Source organism: Nannobrachium achirus (genome assembly GCF_963921795.1).
Source record: "Nannobrachium achirus genome assembly, chromosome: 6".
Classification (NCBI taxonomy): domain Eukaryota; kingdom Metazoa; phylum Chordata; class Actinopteri; order Myctophiformes; family Myctophidae; genus Nannobrachium; species Nannobrachium achirus.
Genome location: NC_137815.1, coordinates 53,994,142 through 54,013,647, shown reverse-complemented (window position 1 = coordinate 54,013,647; position 19,506 = coordinate 53,994,142).

Here is a 19,506-nt window from a genome sequence, read left to right as displayed (position 1 = left end):
ATTTGAGTGACAATTAATCGTCATGTAAAATGTCATAATCGTGACAGCCCTATTTAGGTATTAACGTGGCTGTAGTCTACGTTGTGTCTAACAGCAATGTCGAGTTGGTAGAGTTGCAGCTGCAAGCGTACGGCCACATTTCTGTGTGGCCTAGTGAGCCAGCGTCACTGACTAGTGCTGAAATCAGGCCTAACGTTGTGTCTGCTGATGTAAAATTTATGTAGGATGGAAGAATGTGTGCAGGAGGGATGAGGAGTGGAGCAGGCAATCAGAGGAGACCACACGCCAGCAGGAGACAAGTCAGACCCCTCTGCTGTGGAGGAGGACGGAGGACTGTGTGCAGAGGAAGAGGGAAGAGAAGGAAGGAGGCAAAACAACCGGAGCAGAAGCGCTGGTAAGAGAACACTCCAAAACATCAGTAGCTCAAGGGCCTGTCTAGTTTGACAGCGTACACACATTCTTTGTGACTTCACAGGACTTCCTGACAACCCATGTGTTCTGAAATGTTGTGCTTGACCCTGTGCAGAAAATTACACTTTCCAGTTATGTTATTCCTTTTCATCTTGTGCAACTGGATAGAACGGTGGGAGTTGCTCATAGTTTGAAAGTCGGCAGCAGACAAGGTCAGTGTTTCTGCTGAAATGTCACGCGCTGAAGCGTTTATTACACTTCAGCGCGCTGAAGGTCAAGACTCAGTCAGTGTGAAACCGCTAACAAATTAGGCCTGTGAGCCGTAGAAGGTTAATGCCTTACATGTAACACTTTCTAAGCTTGTTATGATTCTATCATAAGTGCTTAAAGCATGCACTAATCACACATTAAGTTGTGGTCAGGAAAGGACAAATTATAAATTCCTGAGATTATAGATCTACAGTAGTCTATTATGAAACACCCTAATAAATTTGCATTTGGAACTAGCCATAGTCATAATGCTATGTATTCACCCGATGATTTAATTATTAAAATGTGTATTTTTATATTTTATGTTTGTTTATCACCCTATCTCCACTGTGAATGAAGGAGTCATTCAGTCATTGATTGCCATCTAGTGATGTAGTACTGTCAGTGCATTCAGCCTGCATATGCAAGCGGTTGCTGCACCCAAGCAGCTCATTGCATGAACCTCTGGTCCAGAGCTAGCGAGGTGAACCCATCACCATCAGGGGCGTCACTAGTGGGGGGAAGTGGGACTGAGTTACTAGGGCCCAAGGTGGAGGGGCCTTAATTATTTTATACTTTAGCTATTGAAAAATAAATATACTAGCTCACAGCGTGGCACAGAGTGCCACTGCTGTGAAAATGTGTGCACATTTTTTAATATATAGTATGTATTTTTTAAGCGAACATTTGTAACTCAAATTTTGCTTCTGGGGGGTCCCTGGAACTAAATATTTTGAGATGGGGGTCCGTGGCCAAATACATATAATTTTGGGGGTCCTTCACATGAAAAGGTTTGAGCACCACTGACATAGAAACATAGGTTTTTCAAAAATAGCAGATCTACAAGCTTGCAGCGCGGCACTCGGTGCCACGCTGTGAGCTTGTATATCAGATATTTTTTAATAGTTAAAGCACAAAATGATGCGTTCCCAGTCTAAATGGGTAAAACCCCCTCTCCCCATGAAGAACATTCATGGGGGGCCCGCAGTGAATCCTTGTGAACACCCCTGCCCATCACTGGGTATCTGTCTAATAATGCCTCATTTATGTTCCATGCTTTGTGAGCATGTAGATAACGCACAGCGCCGGCCGAAAAATAGGGTATTTTCGGGTATAAAGTCGGTTAAAATTGATATTTTCGGGTAGAAAGTCGTCTAAAATGGATTTCCTTAATTAAATCATATTTTTCCTTTCACAATATTATTTCAGGTGTCTTTGGGGCTATAATGAAAGGCTAATTGAATTAATTCATATTAAATGTTAGGAAAAAAGCATTGTGATACAGAGCATACAAATAAATAAAATGTAATATTAGAGTAGCAAAAGTGAACTCTTACAAGCTGTTTCCCCCCCTTTCCATTTGCAAATAGCCCACATTTATGGACTGACCATTAGTGGAGCCTATAATAATTATAATTTGAATGATTACATAGCCTATTTTATTCTCAAAGTTATTACGCATCCACCCAGGTGGATGCATGCACGTGCCCATGTGTGCTTCTCGCCCTTAGGGCGTCTTACTAAGTAACAATAATAATATTTGAACTGGGGACCTTTCCGACAATGGCATAGGTATATGCCAGTACAAATAAGGTTGTTTACATATATTAAAATATGAGCACATATGTCTGGACGTACCACAAGTGCGATCTGATAAATATGACTGAGTCATATATTTTTTTTTAGGTATTAAAAAGGTCTTAAGAGTTCTTTGTCACTTCACTGTCGTCTGGGGACCCCCCCCCCCCCGGTTGAGAACCACTGCTCTACAGTCGGTAAGTCCTGCATATCATGTTGGTTAGAGCCACTGACCTATTTAGGAAGTCCCCCTATGAAACATTTGGCATGGAGGTTCTTTCTAGGCCTACTGGGAGTGTGCATACAAATCATCACTCTGATCGGTCTAGCTGTGTCCAAGATTAGCTGTACAAACACAGACCGACACACACATGCACAGGGGCAGGTGAAAACATTATCTCCACCTCCCGGCAGTCAGTAAAGGGTAAAGATTAAATGTGTTGTAGCAGAACTGTAAATCAGGGGTTTTCAAACTTTTTGGACTCAGGGCACCCCTGTAAATAACTTTTTCATACACGGCACCCTCATACACTGTTACTTTTTAGAATCTTACATCATCACAGAGAAATATCCGTTTCAGAACTGACTGAAAATAACGTTATACTTGACGTTTAACCGCTTGAACCCCAGCATCTCTATTCTGGGAGGAAGGTTTACCAAAAATAGCCGATCTACAAGCTCACAACGCGTCACAACGCGTCACGAGCTTGTAGATCTGCTATTTTTGGTGAAGAGAGTTGTCGTAGATGGAAAAAGAACTCATCAAGTACAGTGCAAATCAGGTCTGTTTTACTAAGCATAGTGAAGTGATATATAGTGATATTGATGAATTCCAAATCTTATCAAATTATCTCGCGGCACCCCTGGACTGGCATCACGGCACCCCAGAGTGCCCCGTCACACACTTTGAAAACCCCTGCTGTAAATTATCAAAAGACTGTTAACAGTGTATCAATAAATATCACATCCACAGAACACAATTGAACAACGAAATGTCAGTATCATGATACTGACCATGATACTGACCACGATACTGACCACAATACAGACAGGATACTGACATGATACTGACCATGACACTGTCTGACATGATACTGATCATGATATTGACATGATACCAATATCTGTATTCCCATTTCCCCTCCTTTGCTTTGAATATAGCCCTAAAGCAGTGGTTCTCAACCTGTGGTTCGGGACCCCCAGGGGGGTCCCCAAATTATTTTGGGGGGTCCTCAGATGATTAACTTAATGTGCAACATTGTTTTCTCACTTAACAGTAAACAAACCAACATAAAGTTTAAGTGTATAGAGCGTATCTGCACATTTCTAAAGTGACAATTTGAGCTTTTTAATGCCTCTAAAATGACAAATGAAACATTGGCCAAATTGTCAAATATTAGAGGCTGAAATTGTGAAAATAGCAGATCTACATGCTCACAACGCCTCGCAGCTCACAACGCCTCGCAACGCAGATCTGCTATTTTCACAATAGAATCGTGTTACAAAATGTAATGCCTCAATTCTTAGTGCTCGTCAAAAAACATTAGTTTAAATAAAAACACATTCATTTAAATAAATCAAAGTAGCCTATAGCTTTTGATCTTTAACAGGAAGACAAGGTATTTAGACAAGGCTTGTAGGCTGACTTCTCTTTTCTCCCCTGATCCTTTTTGGACACTGTCAACAATGTCATAGAGTCAGTGGACAGAAAACAGTGTAATCCTTCACTTTCCTCAAGGTCCCCTTTTACTTAGCTGAGACCCAGCTGAGATTAAAGTATTATCTCCTTCACTAACTCACTTTAGATCTGGAATACTGCCTCTGCTCAGCTGGGACAACCTTCTGCTAAAGCACCGCTTGTTGAAGGTTATGTCATGTTTGAAGTGTCATGTTTGGATTTGCAATTAATATCATGTATAACCCACTGGAATCAGTAATTAGCGCTTTCATTACTAATTGAGTTCTTTTGCCTCCAAAAAACAATGTAATATGCTAACACGTTATCATATTAACGAATGTTTCAGCCAATAGAGCATTTTTAACTCTTTTACTGCCACAGAATTTAACAAAAAGCTCAATCCACCGCCAGCTAAATTGAGAATTGTCGCTCATCTTTGAAGGCCTACTGGAGAAAATCTGTTTTGACTATAAAGACAACAATGATATGGCAACGAAGAATAGAATGTCTACTTTGTAACAGAAAAAGATTTCGAGTTTTTATCATGTTCTGTCCATTAGCTAGAAGCTGCAGAATATGGCCTAAAAACAGCTCTTTGAGAACATAAAGCTGAGAAAAATGCATTTTTGTGAAGAAGACATTTTCAGGCAGAAATCTCTCTTTAGCCTTTTATTGTTGGCTTCAGTAACATCACACCTATGATCAGTGGTTGTTTACAAACAAATTCAAAAAAATAAAAACAAGAAAAAGTGTTTTTTTACACACTTTTAGTGTGTAAGAGCAGTAAGAGCAGTGCAGAACATTGACACAGTGACATGAGATTCAGCCTGAATCCTGCTTCAGCTTTCAGGGTTCTCTTTATCTCACACTTTTTAGGTTGAAGTACAGTACAAATGATTGTCTAGTTTTACGGGGGGTGGGCTGTATATCATGTTGGTTAGAGCCACTGACCTATTTAGGAAGTCCCCCTATGAAACATTTGGCATGGAGGTTCTTTCTAGGCCTACTGGGAGTGTGCATACAAATCATCACTCTGATCGGTCTAGCTGTGTCCAAGATTAGCTGTACAAACACAGACCGACACACACATGCACAGGGGCAGGTGAAAACATTATCTCCACCTCCCGGCAGTCAGTAAAGGGTAAAGATTAAATGTGTTGTAGCAGAACTGTAAATCAGGGGTTTTCAAACTTTTTGGACTCAGGGCACCCCTGTAAATAACTTTTTCATACACGGCACCCTCATACACTGTTACTTTTTAGAATCTTACATCATCACAGAGAAATATCCGTTTCAGAACTGACTGAAAATAACGTTATACTTGACGTTTAACCGCTTGAACCCCAGCATCTCTATTCTGGGAGGAAGGTTTACCAAAAATAGCCGATCTACAAGCTCACAACGCGTCACAACGCGTCACGAGCTTGTAGATCTGCTATTTTTGGTGAAGAGAGTTGTCGTAGATGGAAAAAGAACTCATCAAGTACAGTGCAAATCAGGTCTGTTTTACTAAGCATAGTGAAGTGATATATAGTGATATTGATGAATTCCAAATCTTATCAAATTATCTCGCGGCACCCCTGGACTGGCATCACGGCACCCCAGGGTGCCCCGTCACACACTTTGAAAACCCCTGCTGTAAATTATCAAAAGACTGTTAACAGTGTATCAATAAATATCACATCCACAGAACACAATTGAACAACGAAATGTCAGTATCATGATACTGACCATGATACTGACCACGATACTGACCACAATACAGACAGGATACTGACATGATACTGACCATGACACTGTCTGACATGATACTGATCATGATATTGACATGATACCAATATCTGTATTCCCATTTCCCCTCCTTTGCTTTGAATATAGCCCTAAAGCAGTGGTTCTCAACCTGTGGGTCGGGACCCCCAGGGGGGACCCCAAATTATTTTGGGGGGTCCTCAGATGATTAACTTAATGTGCAACATTGTTTTCTCACTCAACAGTAAACAAACCAACATAAAGTTTAAGTGTATAGAGCGTATCTGCACATTTCTAAAGTGACAATTTGAGGTATTTTTAATGCCTCTAAATGGCAAATGAAACATTGGCCAAATTGTCAAATATTAGAGGCTGAAATTGTGAAAATAGTTGCGAGGCGTTGTGAGCATGTAGATCTGCTATTTTCACAATAGAACCGTGTTATACAAAATGTAATGCCTCAACTCTTAGTGCTCCCCAGTCAAAATATGATTATTTTGGGGGTCGCTGCCTGAAAATGTTGAGAACCACATTCATTTAAATAAATCAAAGTAGCCTATAGCTTTTGATCTTTAACAGGAAGACAAAGTATTTAGACAAGGCTTGTAGACTGAATTCTCTTTTCTCCCCTGATCCTTTTTGGACACTGTCAACAATGTCATAGAGTCAGTGGATAGAAAACAGTGTAATCCTTCACTTTCCTCAAGGTCCCCTTTCACTTAGCTGAGACCCAGCTGAGATTAAAGTATTATCTCCTTCACTAACTCACTTTAGATCTGGAATACTGCCTCTGCTCAGCTGGGACAACCTTCTGCTAAAGCACGCTTGTTGAAGGTTATGTCATGTTTGAAGTGTCATGTTTGGATTTGCAATTAATATCATGTGTATAACCCACTGGAATCAGTAATTAGCGCTTTCATTACTAATTGAGTTATTTTGCCTCCAAAAAACAATGTAATATGCTAACATGTTATCATGTTAACAAATGTTTCAGCCAATAGAGCATTTTTAAGGATTTTTTTCAGGCATTTCTCTTATTTTTTTTCTCTTCACCATGGACCCATGCACCTGCAGATCATATTTAATTTACCTCATGTAGATTATGCAGTCGACAAGAAGTACAAAATATTAGTATGAAAAAGTAGAATGTAGCCTGCTCATCATGCAGTGTCCCATTTCACAGGTTTTCAATTCAAAATCTTTTGAAAATAGCAGATCTACAAGCTCACAATGTGCCGCATTGCAAAATATTAGTTTTCAAATAATTGTAGTGGAGTAAAAATATAATATTTGCCTCTGAGATGTAGTGGAGTAGAAGTGAAAGTACTGCAAATTGGAAATACTCCAGTAAAGTAAAAAATACCTCAAAATTGTGAGTAAATGTTACTTAGTTACTTTACACCACTGCACCTTACCTCACATCATATCACATAGGCTACAGTATAAATATGCTGCTATGCTTACGCACCTTTATGTCTTACCTCAGGTCAGTGTTGTTTTTGACAGCAAATTAAATTAGACTTAGTTTTTTTAGTCATAATTTAGTCACCTGAAAAGTATTAGTTTTAGTCTAATTTTAGTCAACTAAATATCATAAGATTTTAGGCGACTAAATCTACAGTTGATTTAGTCAACTGAAATGTATTTTGGCAGGCCTTGATGGCATCGTAATGACTGATCTATAAGCTCACAACGCGTCGCAGCGCGACACATTGTGAGCTTGTAGATCGGCTATTTTCAGCACGCAACACCTGAGAGCAACCAAACATGAAATTACTCTCTTCTCCACTAGTCCCTCCCTAACGTTTTAGTCTAGTTTTTATTTTGTTGACGAAATTGTCAATACATTTTGCCTTAGTTTTAGTCATCACAGCGTAGTTTTTATTTAGTTTTCGTCAGTGAAAAAAAAGCAGTTGACAAACATTTTTCGTCATAGTTTAAGTTGACGAAATCAACACTGCCTCAGGTACTGTAGATATTTTTTTTGTTTTCTTTAATTGATCTCTCTCCCCCCTTTTTTTCTATGGAAACAACAATAATAATAATTTCACCCACTTTAAACTTCTATATTAACCTGAAGTGACGATAAAGCTGGAGTGGATAATCCACAAGCCAATTTACAGAAAATGGGTAGGTCTATGGCCTACTGCCACTCAATCTGGACGCCACAAGCTTGATGTGTCTGGTTTTGCAGTTCCATGGTTCATAGTTTACAGATTTTTCAAGACCACTTCAAAGTCAAATATATGAATTCCTTATCTGAGATTTATTAAAACATGTCATTTAGTTACACTGTGTAATGTTATGATATTACCACAAGGGGGTGCAAATGCATCATTATTTCAAGGGTCAAGTTATGGTTGACTGAGATTTAATTGAGATGGTTTTGAGGACTTCTCTGTAAACACATCTTTGCTCATGACTGTGGAAAGAAACATCCACTGATTTGCATAACGTTTATTTTGTAAAAGAAGGGTAGAATGAAGATTTATACAAATCGCCCCTCTGTTGCACACCCAGTCCCTCTCACTTTTAGTGAGTGGAAAAAAAGACAAAATCCTGCCAACAAATTAGTCTCCCTTGTTAAAATTCCTTACCACAGCATTTAATGGAAATCCAATTTTCAGGGAGAGAGGGTAGGTATTTTAATACCCATAAATCCATCCAGACTCCTCACTGGTATCATAAATGGTTGAAGACTACAGAGGATATTGAGTGTTATGGACCTTATTATGCAAAATTCATTCGAAAAAGCTGCCCATTGCCATGTCTGTCTAGCAGCCTTAATACCAGTGGTTCTCAACCTTTTCCCCAAAATAATCATATTTTAACTGGGGAACTCTCCACCTTGACGAGTTGAGGCATCACATTTTGTATAACACGGTTATATTGTGAAAATAGCAGATCTACATGCTCACGTTGTGAGCATGTAGATCGGCTATTTTCACAATTTCTGCCTCTAATATTTGATAATTTGGCCTGTTTAATTTGTCATTTTAGAGGTATTAAAAAGTCCTTCAATTGTCACTTTAGAAATGTGCAGATACCCTCTATACACTTAAACGTGGTTGTTTTGTTTACTGTTGAGTGAAAAAAACAATGTTACACATTAAGTTAATCATTTGGGGACCCCCCAAAATCATTTGGGGACCCCTCTTGGGGTCCCGACCCACAGGTTGAGAACCACTGCTTTATACTACCACTGCCTTGAGCTGGGTCTCTGCCAGCCCATCCATTCTGAGCTCACACAGACTCTTTGGACTGGAGTGGGAAAATCTGCCACTTTTGAATGAATTGCATTTTGTAACAACGTGGTCGACTTAATTATCCTCTTTGCATCTGCCATATTCATTGTGAGCTTGTAGGCCAGTTGTTTTTGGCATGCCACACCGTTGTACAACAAAGTATGAATCAGGTTTTATGTAAGACACACATGTCTGAACTGGTAGGGAATAGGAATGTAGACGCTGAAAAGGGATCATTCACCTGTTGAAGGCACACTGACATCTGCCGGTAGCTGTTAATGGGCTGTAGCACTGCGCCCATTAGGAGATCAGATTATCTGTAATGTCCTAGAACCCAGGTTAGCCTATGGGATGTTCTCTTTTGGTCTTGGTGTGTGTGTGTGTGTGTGTGTGTGTGTGTGTGTGTGTGTGTGTGTGTGTGTGTGTGTGTGTTTGTGTGTGTGTGTGTGTGTGTGTGTGTGTGTGCGCGCGCGCGCACGTGCGTGCGTGCATGCGAGTGTGTGAGAGTGCGTGCGTGCGTGCGTGCGTGCGTGCGTGCGTTGGGCGCAAGTCAGGAACGATGAAAGTTGGAAGTGGGGAATAAATCATGCAATACTCCTTAAGTCAGTGGTTCTCAACCTGTGGATCGGGGGCCCCTAGGTGGCTCCCCACATGATTTTGTTGCGGTCCCCAAGATGACAGTAAAGTGTCATCTTGCTTTATTGGATAGGTCAGTAGACTGACAAGAAATACGGGACGTGATGTGACAGGCGGCAAAGGTCGTCCGGATCTGGAATCGAATCGGCGATGCCGTCAAGCATCAATGGCAAACTGGTGATGCCTACTATGTGGTATGCGCCTGGATCAGTAGGCCAGCGGGTGTCCGTAAAGTGACAATTTAAGGACTTTTAATACTACCTGAGAAATTCAATGACAAAAATACCATTACTGCATCAAAAGTAACCAAAACAGGTCAAGCATTGCATGGCCAAATTGTCAAACAATCTAAGAAAGAGGCAAACATTGTGAAAATAGAAGATCTACAATAGCTTGTAGATCAGCTATTTTCACAATATTTATCTGTGCAACCGAGTCAAACTAAATGTAATGCCTCAACAAGCCCGCTCTTCGCAGGCCTTCGCGCCGCTTGCAATGTCGTGGACAATAACTGTGACATCAAATTTTCGGGAGAAATCAATGGGGTCTCATAGCTGTACGCTTGCCGCCTAACGTTACACCCATGGACGGATTAACCCCCGCGAGGGCCCCTGGCCGATAATTTTTTAGGGGCCCCCCCCCAAAAAAAAAAAAAAAAAAAACTTTTTTTTTTTCAATTTTTTTTTTTTTTTCAAATATTTTTGAATTGGGGGGGGGGGGGGGGGGGGGTGGCAAAGGTCAGGCCAAAGGTGGTACTGCAGCTGAAAATGCTCTGAGAGCCATTCAAAAATGAGAGGCTCTCTATTCAGGAGTGGTAATTTAGCCTCAAACCTTTTGAAAAACGTTTTTGGGACATAAACAATATGACATAAATACTTTTTAAATGCATGGTGTATCACCTTTAAGCCATGATGATCATCTGTGGACCAAGCTAGCACCTGTAGACAACAGAGGAGGGGCCCACACATTTGATTTTTGCTTAAAATATACATTTAATTTTTGTAAATTGTCATTGACCACGCAGGCCAGTTCCCCCAAGGGCCCCTGAGAGCCAAGGGCCCCTGGCAACGGCCCCACCGGCCCAATGGTTAATACAGCCCTGGTTACACCGCCGCCCAACTGGGACACCGCCCAACTGGGATTTTCCCTGTTTTAGGGGGTCACAGCCTGAAAAGGTTGAGATTGAGAACCATTGCCTTAAGTAATGTTGTCTTAACATGTTGAAGTCTCAGACATTTTCCCACACGCTACCACTTATACTGGTGAAGTGGTACACCACATAATATAGTAATATCACACGATATCTTGCACAATTACTCTAATGAAGACTAAACATTACTCATTGCGCCAAATAAATAATGAGAAAATCAGTTTTAGGGATTTAGGGATCCTGATCTACATAATACTCTTTAAGGGTTCATATGAATTTCTATTAATGAGAGAGATTATGGTCCCTTAATATTTTAGATGTGTTGAATAATTAAATCGGTTTTAAAGCAGTTCATGTGCAGTTAAAATGCTATAGGCCTAAAGTCTGTCAATACTGTAGCTTGAAACCCCTCCACCTTCGGAAGGTTTTCTTTTTCTGCTTCTGTGACTGTGGTTCTCTGGGGTCTAGTAAATTAAACTACACGCCCAGAGTGAAAAGCAAAGTCCCCCGGTGGAAAGGGAGAGGAAATTGCTGAAATCCCTACATGCAGTAGAAACCTAAAGATGGTGTTGTGGTACACTGGATATGGCTAGAAACCTCTTCTAGTAGTGCAGATGAATTGATAGCCGGTGTTATCCACATGTGTTAATCGTTAACAGTGCTGCAGTCATTATAGTCCTCACCGTCCTATTCTGGCTGTGCTCTGTTAAAGGCCCTCTTACATCTAACAACTTTGAAAAGATTTTGGAAAGATGTGGAAAGATTTCTAAAAGACTACCCTCTCACACTATAAGATTTGAAAAAGACTCCCCAAAGACTTAATGATGATTTTTAAAAGATTTCAGTTGTTAAATGTGAGATGTCTCTAAAGATTTTGTAAAGACTGGTTCAAGATTCCCTTTTATTTACTGAAATAGGCCTATTATAGCCATGCCCATGTGTTCATATTCCTCTGACTAGAGTTTTTTCAGAGTTGTTAGGTGTAAGGCTAGCTTTACACAAGTCTGTTTGGATGACACAAGCACATATGCATGCATGCATATTATGTAGGCCTACCTACATGTGCGCGCGCACACACACGTACACACACAGAGGCTAAAACAAATAATGGCATGCATTGCACGCACACAATGGCACTTTCACTTTTAGTACACATGCATGAAATATAGCGTGTATTTAATACCCTCCAGGCTTCAGTTAAGATCCGCCCCTCGGAAGCTTCTCCGTTGTATACTTGCACCGTGCGGAGGTGCCAAAAGTCGGGGGGATGAAGATTTACTATTCTGTCCATTACGGCACATAACTCTGTAACGGCGCTAAGTCGGCTCATGCGACCGTCGCAACGCTCGGCACAGCGACTCGCTCGCTACCGCTCGCTCGGCGGTGTCTCACGGTCGCCTGAGACAGCGCGCCTCCGTCATCTCCACAGAAAACAAGCGCTCCTTTACAAGAACCTAACCGAACCCTGGTGGGTTGGGGATTCACGTTGGGGAGAACTGGTGCTCTTCCACCAGTTCTCAATGTAGGGTCTGGGGACCCACATGGGTCCTTGGCAGGGTTCCAGGGGATCCCTAGCTGTTAGGAAGCAAGTGGACCCGCGTGGATCTTACCTTGAAATGAACACTGCATGGGTTCCCACTCCCAGAGAACCGTATCTGTGGTCTGCATATCAAACTTTGGGTCCTTGGAAAAAAGAAAGATAATCACTACTGTATGCAAACATGCATACAGCATATTGGTACAGAACTCCCCCTTCCCCCCTCCCAACACATCACAAGGGGGGATGTACAGGAGGAGGGGGGAGCATGGTATTGTAGGGCTATAAACTTGAAAGAGCTTTCTTGGAAGCAGGGAGCAGGGAAAGTTAACCACTTGAACCCTACCATTCTGGGTGGGAACGTTTGCTGAAAATAGCTGATCCACAAAGCTGTGAGCTTGAGATCGGCTATTTCCGGTCAAGATATTTGATGTAGAGGGGGAGAAAAAAGAGCAGAGCAAATTGTCTTTAAGTATTACTTTACCAAGTATAGATAGAGGGTATACACTATACAGTGTGCTGTCAGCTAGATCAGTGGTTCTCAAAGTGGATTCTAGGGACTGTGGGTTCCTTTATGGGGGTCTAAATTGGCCAATACATGTCTGTAACTCTAACAGTGTACCCATTTGTACACAGTCAGAGTTAAGGAGAGATCTTGAAATATGAAAGTTTGAGAAACACTGAACTAAATGACTGTGTGGGGGCAGGGGGTGATGGTTTTGTGGTGGGGGTGGGGGGCTTTGCTCTGGAAAATGTATTGGCCTAGTTGGAAAAACAGGTCCAAAAAGGGGAAAAAAGTGGTGGTGGTGGAGAGGGTGGTGGGGGGGGGGGGGGGGGGTTGCTGGGGATGGAGGGGAGCCGGAGAGCATGCAGGAAAATTTAAGGGGTGAGGGGAACCGGAGCTTGTGTCCTGCGGATGAACCCAATGGGGACTCTGCTCTGGTGGGGTCATCCCAAGTTCAGGTCTTTCCCTCGCTGACTCTGCGAGAGTGGAGGAGGGCCGTCCCGTGGCTGAGGGGGTTACTGCTCTTGACGGCCTCCAAGCCCCCCTGCTGGGAGCCCCTCCCAGGGGCCCTGTAACACAAACCCGGTTTCCAGCAGGAGTTCTCTTGGGGGGTGGGGGCTGGTGGTGCACCGTGGGGTGTGGGGGGGGGGCTCTCACCCTGGGTAAACTTAGGTCATTCTTGTGCGTGGGGGGGGGGGGGGGGGGGGGGGTGGAGGAGTGGAGTTGCGGGCTCGCACTCCAGCCAATAAATATTTGCCCCGACTGACCGACGAGGGTTTTGTTTTCACAGCTCTCAGATCCCTCTGTGTGTGTCTTTGTAAAGTCTCCTCGCGTTACAAATGCTCAGTAAAATCCCCAGTGTTAATTCAACTCGAAAGATGTACCCTACCAGGTCCACCAGATTTTACACTCTCAGCATTAAATCATGTATGCTCTCAGTTGGATGGAAAGACCAGAAATGTATTCTCCCAGTTATTAGTCACAATCAGACGCTTAGTCAGTTATTAGTCAGAATCAGATCTTGAAAGCAAAGTGAATGATGACAAAACAAAAATCACTGCAGTTATTTTAAACTTTTTAGAGGAGCAAAAGGCTATTTGTTCTTTTGTGCACAAAGTTCTCTAAGCAAGCTAGAACTTGTGTTAACAGGTAAAATGTTGTATACAATATAAAGGCAATAGATTGATGTATTGCTGATTCAAGTCCTCGCATTCGCCAAATGAGATTGAGAATGACACACACTCCAGTCGGATATGCTAACCATGCGGATGGAGACGCATGGAGGTCTCTGAAAGAGACAAATGAGGGGACAATCTATCATTCGACAGTCACAGAACCAACAGCAAGTCAGGGGTGGCCAACTAATCAGGCAGTTTGCACAGAAAGCACAGCATGGGTCCTTTGAGTGGATAAGTGGTCCCTCCCATAATGTCAAGAGTAAAGGCTGCAGCACGGGTTAGGGAGAGGTTGGCAGGGAGTTAATGGGATGACTGGTGGGGTGATCAGTATTCAGAGGTTTGAAGGCCCTGCAGACGGCGCACAAGGCACACATTGATAGAGATGGAAGACTTTGAAGATTTATGAAGTGTTTGTTTATCCCCAGTCACCTCAGATGGTCACTGGGACACGCAAGACGGACGACTGCCAAGACTGACAGAGATAGGTTGGCCCTTTAAAATAAAAATAAAATTAAAAAGGCTTTGCAAAAATATCGGATCTACACACTTGGTGACTTGTCGTCATATAACGATGTATAAAAGGGCTTAATATTGGTTATATTTCATTCCTCCCACCAGCAGACTAGGGATGGGACGATATGAAAATCTCATATCACGATTATTATGACAAAAGAAATCGCGATTTACAATATTATCGCGATAATCTAAATCCATTATGCTGGGGCGGAACATTTGGTAGAGAGTGAAAAAAGAACTGTATCCAGTACCTACCTGTATATTATAAGTACCTTTTACCAATTATAGAGAGTTTAAGTGTTACCGGATATGCAGCTCAGCAAATAAAAGGTGAATTGATCCCAGGGCATGACGGAGGACGATATCACGATAAATTAAATCTCCACGATACGATTATCGTGAGTCTTGTTTTATCACGATAAACTATAATATCGCGTATCGTCCCATCCCTATACAGCAGACTGCAGAGTAAAAACCTTTCCCTTTAAAATTTTACATTTTCACTCTTCAAACTAATATGACAGCTATACTGACGAGCGGAGCGTTGGCATAATGACAGCCCAGGGAGCGGTCACTATGAGCACAATAATGAAACAAATACTGAATCATCACATTTCCCAAGCAATGTGACCAAAACCACTTAAGGCTATGTTGAAATTGCCTATGACTCATTGACGGAGGGAAAAACACTGTAATCTTATCCCGGGCACTCAGCATCAGGACTCTGTCCTCTGCTTTGAGGCCTGAGGAACAACCCATTCCTATTCACAATAATCATAGCTCACACTTTAACCAGCGCGCCCACTCGGCCTTGAGGAAATAATGATACCTTGCTCAGCCTTTAAGAACAACTTACCTTGCAAATTGCTTTGCAATCAGAGTTTTCATCCTATTCATTTTCATTTCTTTGTGAATCTGCTTTATGAAAATGGAAGAGAATGTAAATCTTCCACCCACACTTCAACACCACACCGTCATTTTATTTTTAAACAGACACGCAATTTGACCAACACTTCATCACAGGGGACAGTGAAATGATTGCTGATGCATTACCCCAAACATGTTGATCATAATAGTTCAGTGAAATTGGTGCAGAAATACCCTGAACTTTGTCTTAAATTATCTGGCCATCAACCCCTCTTCAGTGTGGAAAATTACTGATTGCAACTGTGGCAACAGAGATTGAGTCTATCTTATCTATATTGTCAGTGTTGCAGGTCTGGAATGAATTCCCAAGAATATGGCCTGACAGACTCTTTCTCAAAACAAGCATGACAAAAAAAAACATATTTTCAAGGGTGATTAGTTCAAAGGTTTTCATAGTGGGGTCTAAAGTCTCCTGGGGGCCCTTTTAAAAGTGCCAGGAAGTTGATTTCAAAACACAACCTCCGCTCAAAACAAAAACACCATTGGTTTCACTATTACATGGTTTACTATGAAAGTGGCAGAAGAACTGAATCATAATACTGTATGTTTTACTCTCCCAACTCATTGATCGATGAACATCAGGCCTTTTGTTTTATTGTATTAAAGAGTTAGAAAAGTAGGCTATCTATACTATAATTTTGCGAATGTCTGAGTGAGTGAGTGAGTGAGTGTCTGTCTGTCTGTCTGTCTGTCACAGCGTTTCTCCTCAGTGGCTGGAGCAATTGATCTGAAATCGCATCACCATTAGCATATGAACACACCTGACATAACTGTGAAGCCCGTTTGTCACTTTCACAAATCGTATGCTGTATATTAGCATTTTTATGGTGTATCTATCTATTCTGCATCTAGCTTGAGGCACATCTATTCTGCATCTAGCATGAGGCAACATGTTTAACCAGCTCCCTCTGTGTGTGTGTGTGTGTGTGTGTGTGCAGGCAGGCGGGTGTGTGCCCTGGGCGGGCGGGGGGGGGGGGGGGGGGGGGGGGGGGGGGGGGACAGTATCTCTGTAGCCATTAAACGAAACGGGTTTCTTACATTGATGCTCCTACAGTACATCATGCAAGCACCAGTTAAAGTTACTTTCCATCCCTCATATACTGTGTGCACTGTGCACATCCCATAACCCACACACTGCACATCATTTTGGAGCTCATATCTTTGAACGGGTAAGGGCTAGTTTACATAACTTGAGAAAACCTGCAAAGGTTCATCACTAGAGCCTTTGTAAAGAACTAGAGGGTCGCGGCCCTTCGGGCCGCTCACATCTAGTTAAAAAAAATAAAAAATAAAATAAAAAAAGAAGTAAAAAAAAAGTGAAAAAAAGTGAAAAAAAAAAACGTAAAAAAAAAAAAAAAAAAACGTAAAAAAAAAAAAAATTGGGGGGGGAACTATTGTGGCGGAACTATTGTGCCGCAGCGCACGTTTCCGGTCGGACATATTTGACCGGCGGACTATTTTATACAGAGGCAAAATATGAGGGTAATAACGAATACAACTGTATACAGAGGTTTGGAAACGACATCTTGCAAAGGTGACATGGGTGTTTGATTTTTTAAGCTATATTTAGTACATATGTAGTACATCTTGGCCAAGTGGTTTGGTATTTAAGTTAGCGATACATGACCCGAAGTAGATCACTTACTCTTTTGTAATATAAAGATACTAGTTACGTAATATTGTGCTAAAATGAAAAGGACACAGATCTTTCCTCATAGGCCTCTAGATATGTTTGCAGGGCGGAAGGTAATGGGTAGTGGGTAGAGTCACATAAATAATAAGAACATTTTGTCTTGCACTTTTAATCCCCTCAAAGAGACTTCATATCCATCTTGGCCATCCTGAAAAGTGTCTGGTTTACTGTATGTAGAGGCTATGTAAATACAGGAATGTAAAAGTATGCAAAAGCTATGTAAATAACCCACAACATGAACTTATGAACCTGGGGGGAGAAAGTTATTAAACAAGTGTGATGTGGGAGCCCGATGGCGTCTTCTCCTCCTAGGCCGTCATGTCTAGGAGAGCCGTCTCCGAGATGCCAGTCGACAGATAGTTGTTGACAACGGCCTGGTAGAAAATAGAGAGAAGGAAAAACCAGGAGGGGTTTGAGCAAGGAAAAAAGAAAACACAGCATGAAGACAGAGAGGAGACACTGAAAGGAGTTGAGAGGAGAAGGGAGGGTTGGGAGGTGAAGGAGGGAGCAGAGGGGGGGATACAGAGGGGGAGAAGGGGAGGGAGAGAAAGGGGTGGTGGGAGGAGGAGGAGGTGGTGGTGGGCTGTGCGTGAGTAGAGGACCTCCCCGTGAACTGTGCAGTCGCGAGCCGGGTCATTGGGGCGAGGTTGTCAGAGCGTGCCTGAAACAGTACACCCAGGGGTTCAGCCAGAGTTCATACGCTCAATGTGCAAGATCCATGTCCCTCAGTCAGCGCTCGCCAGCCCCACACCAGCATATACACACACACGGCAACGCAGAGAGAGCTCCACACGTGTAGCGTTACACAGATACATATGCAGAGACGGATAGGAGCTCTGCATCCACCCCAGAAATGCACAGGATGTTTAGTATAACGTCCATCCCGTTAGACTGCGCGGGGCGAGAATCCATACGGACACGCAAACAGCTAAAAGTCTTGCATGCAACGTATACATGCACAGGCGAAAAACATGTTGTTTTCATATCGCCACATGACACCGTTTATGTAGGAGAGACAGATATAAAATAAATACATAAGTAAAGCAGAAAGGCTTCCCTCTCTGAGTAAACAGATCCAGTGAACCGCTGAGACTGTAACTGATAGTGTCCATAGCCAGCAAAAACACCAGAAAGCTTCTTTTTTTTTACACTGTGAGAAAGATTTTCTCTAATTCCAGTCAGTATGGTTTAAATAGGAGAGGCCACTAAGCCAGAATCCCCTCTGTGTGAGCGAGCTCTTTGTGGGAAAGCTGTCTGCTTTACTCCCATTGAAGACTGGTTGGCCCATTGTCAAACCCAGAGCTTGACCTGGTGTTGAACCCAATTGTCAAACTTGCAGTGTAGTGTGGGACCTTGGTGGGGGAGGAGAGGCTTCAGTGTGGTTTAGCTGACTTAGGCAAGTGTTTGTCATCTCGGGTCCCTGGCTTAAACAGTTGTGCAGAGTGACATAAAGCTCAGTTCAGGCTAATAACAACTTTCAACCTGGGATACTTATTGTGGTCATTATATTAAAAACACTCTTTCCTTTAAAAAAAGAAAAAGAAAAACAGTGAATATAACTATAAACTCACAGTGCGTTCAATGCTTGTTGTACGACGAAGCATAAGACTTACAGTAAGTGGCTAAGCAAGAAAAAATAAAAGGCTGCGAATCGTCCAATTCCCTGTCAATCCCTCTTTTACATAATTACTGTGGTGATTAGGTTAATATGTGTTCCCACCTCTCGGACAAAAACCCTCTAGTCATGTGACTGTGACCACCCCCATCTCATATCTCTCCTAATTCTCAGGCAGGGGACAACTCACTCAGTTCTGTGTGTGTGTGAGTGAGTGTGTGTGTGTGTGTGTGTGTGTGTGTGTGTGTGTGTGTGTGTGTGTGTGTGTGTGTGTGTCACATGAGAGCTTTGACAGACAGGCCCAGCTGTGGTAGTGCGGCGCCAGAGCACCGCGCCCTCAGAGTCCAAGGCAGACAAGGCCCAAAACGCAGAACAATTCTGTCTTTGTGGATCTACTGGAAACCATCAACTGCATCCAAATGACCGTAAGCTGCAGATACAAGCCAGATGTTGGAATTCCTCGGCTCAGTTCAATCTCAGTCCCAGTCTGGCTCATCTGAGCCCGGCAGCAGCAGCAGTGGAGCTGTGGTTAGTTACAGTTATATCGTCACTGCTGGGCAGAAACCTTGTATCTCCAAGTTTCAAATGTTTTTTCCCCCCGTAAAGCCTAGTGAAAATTGCAGATCTACAAGCACACACGATGTGAGGCGTGTGCTTGTAGATCAGCTATTTTCACAATTTTAAATATTTTTTATACAAAACGAACGGTTTTGGACGTACAAGGTTTCCACCCGACAACAACGACGTGAGACCCAATCTAAACTCAGCAAGAGTTAGATTTCATACATTGCGTTTGTCATACGGTAGAACCAGCCTAATCCAGAAATCGTGCAAAAATT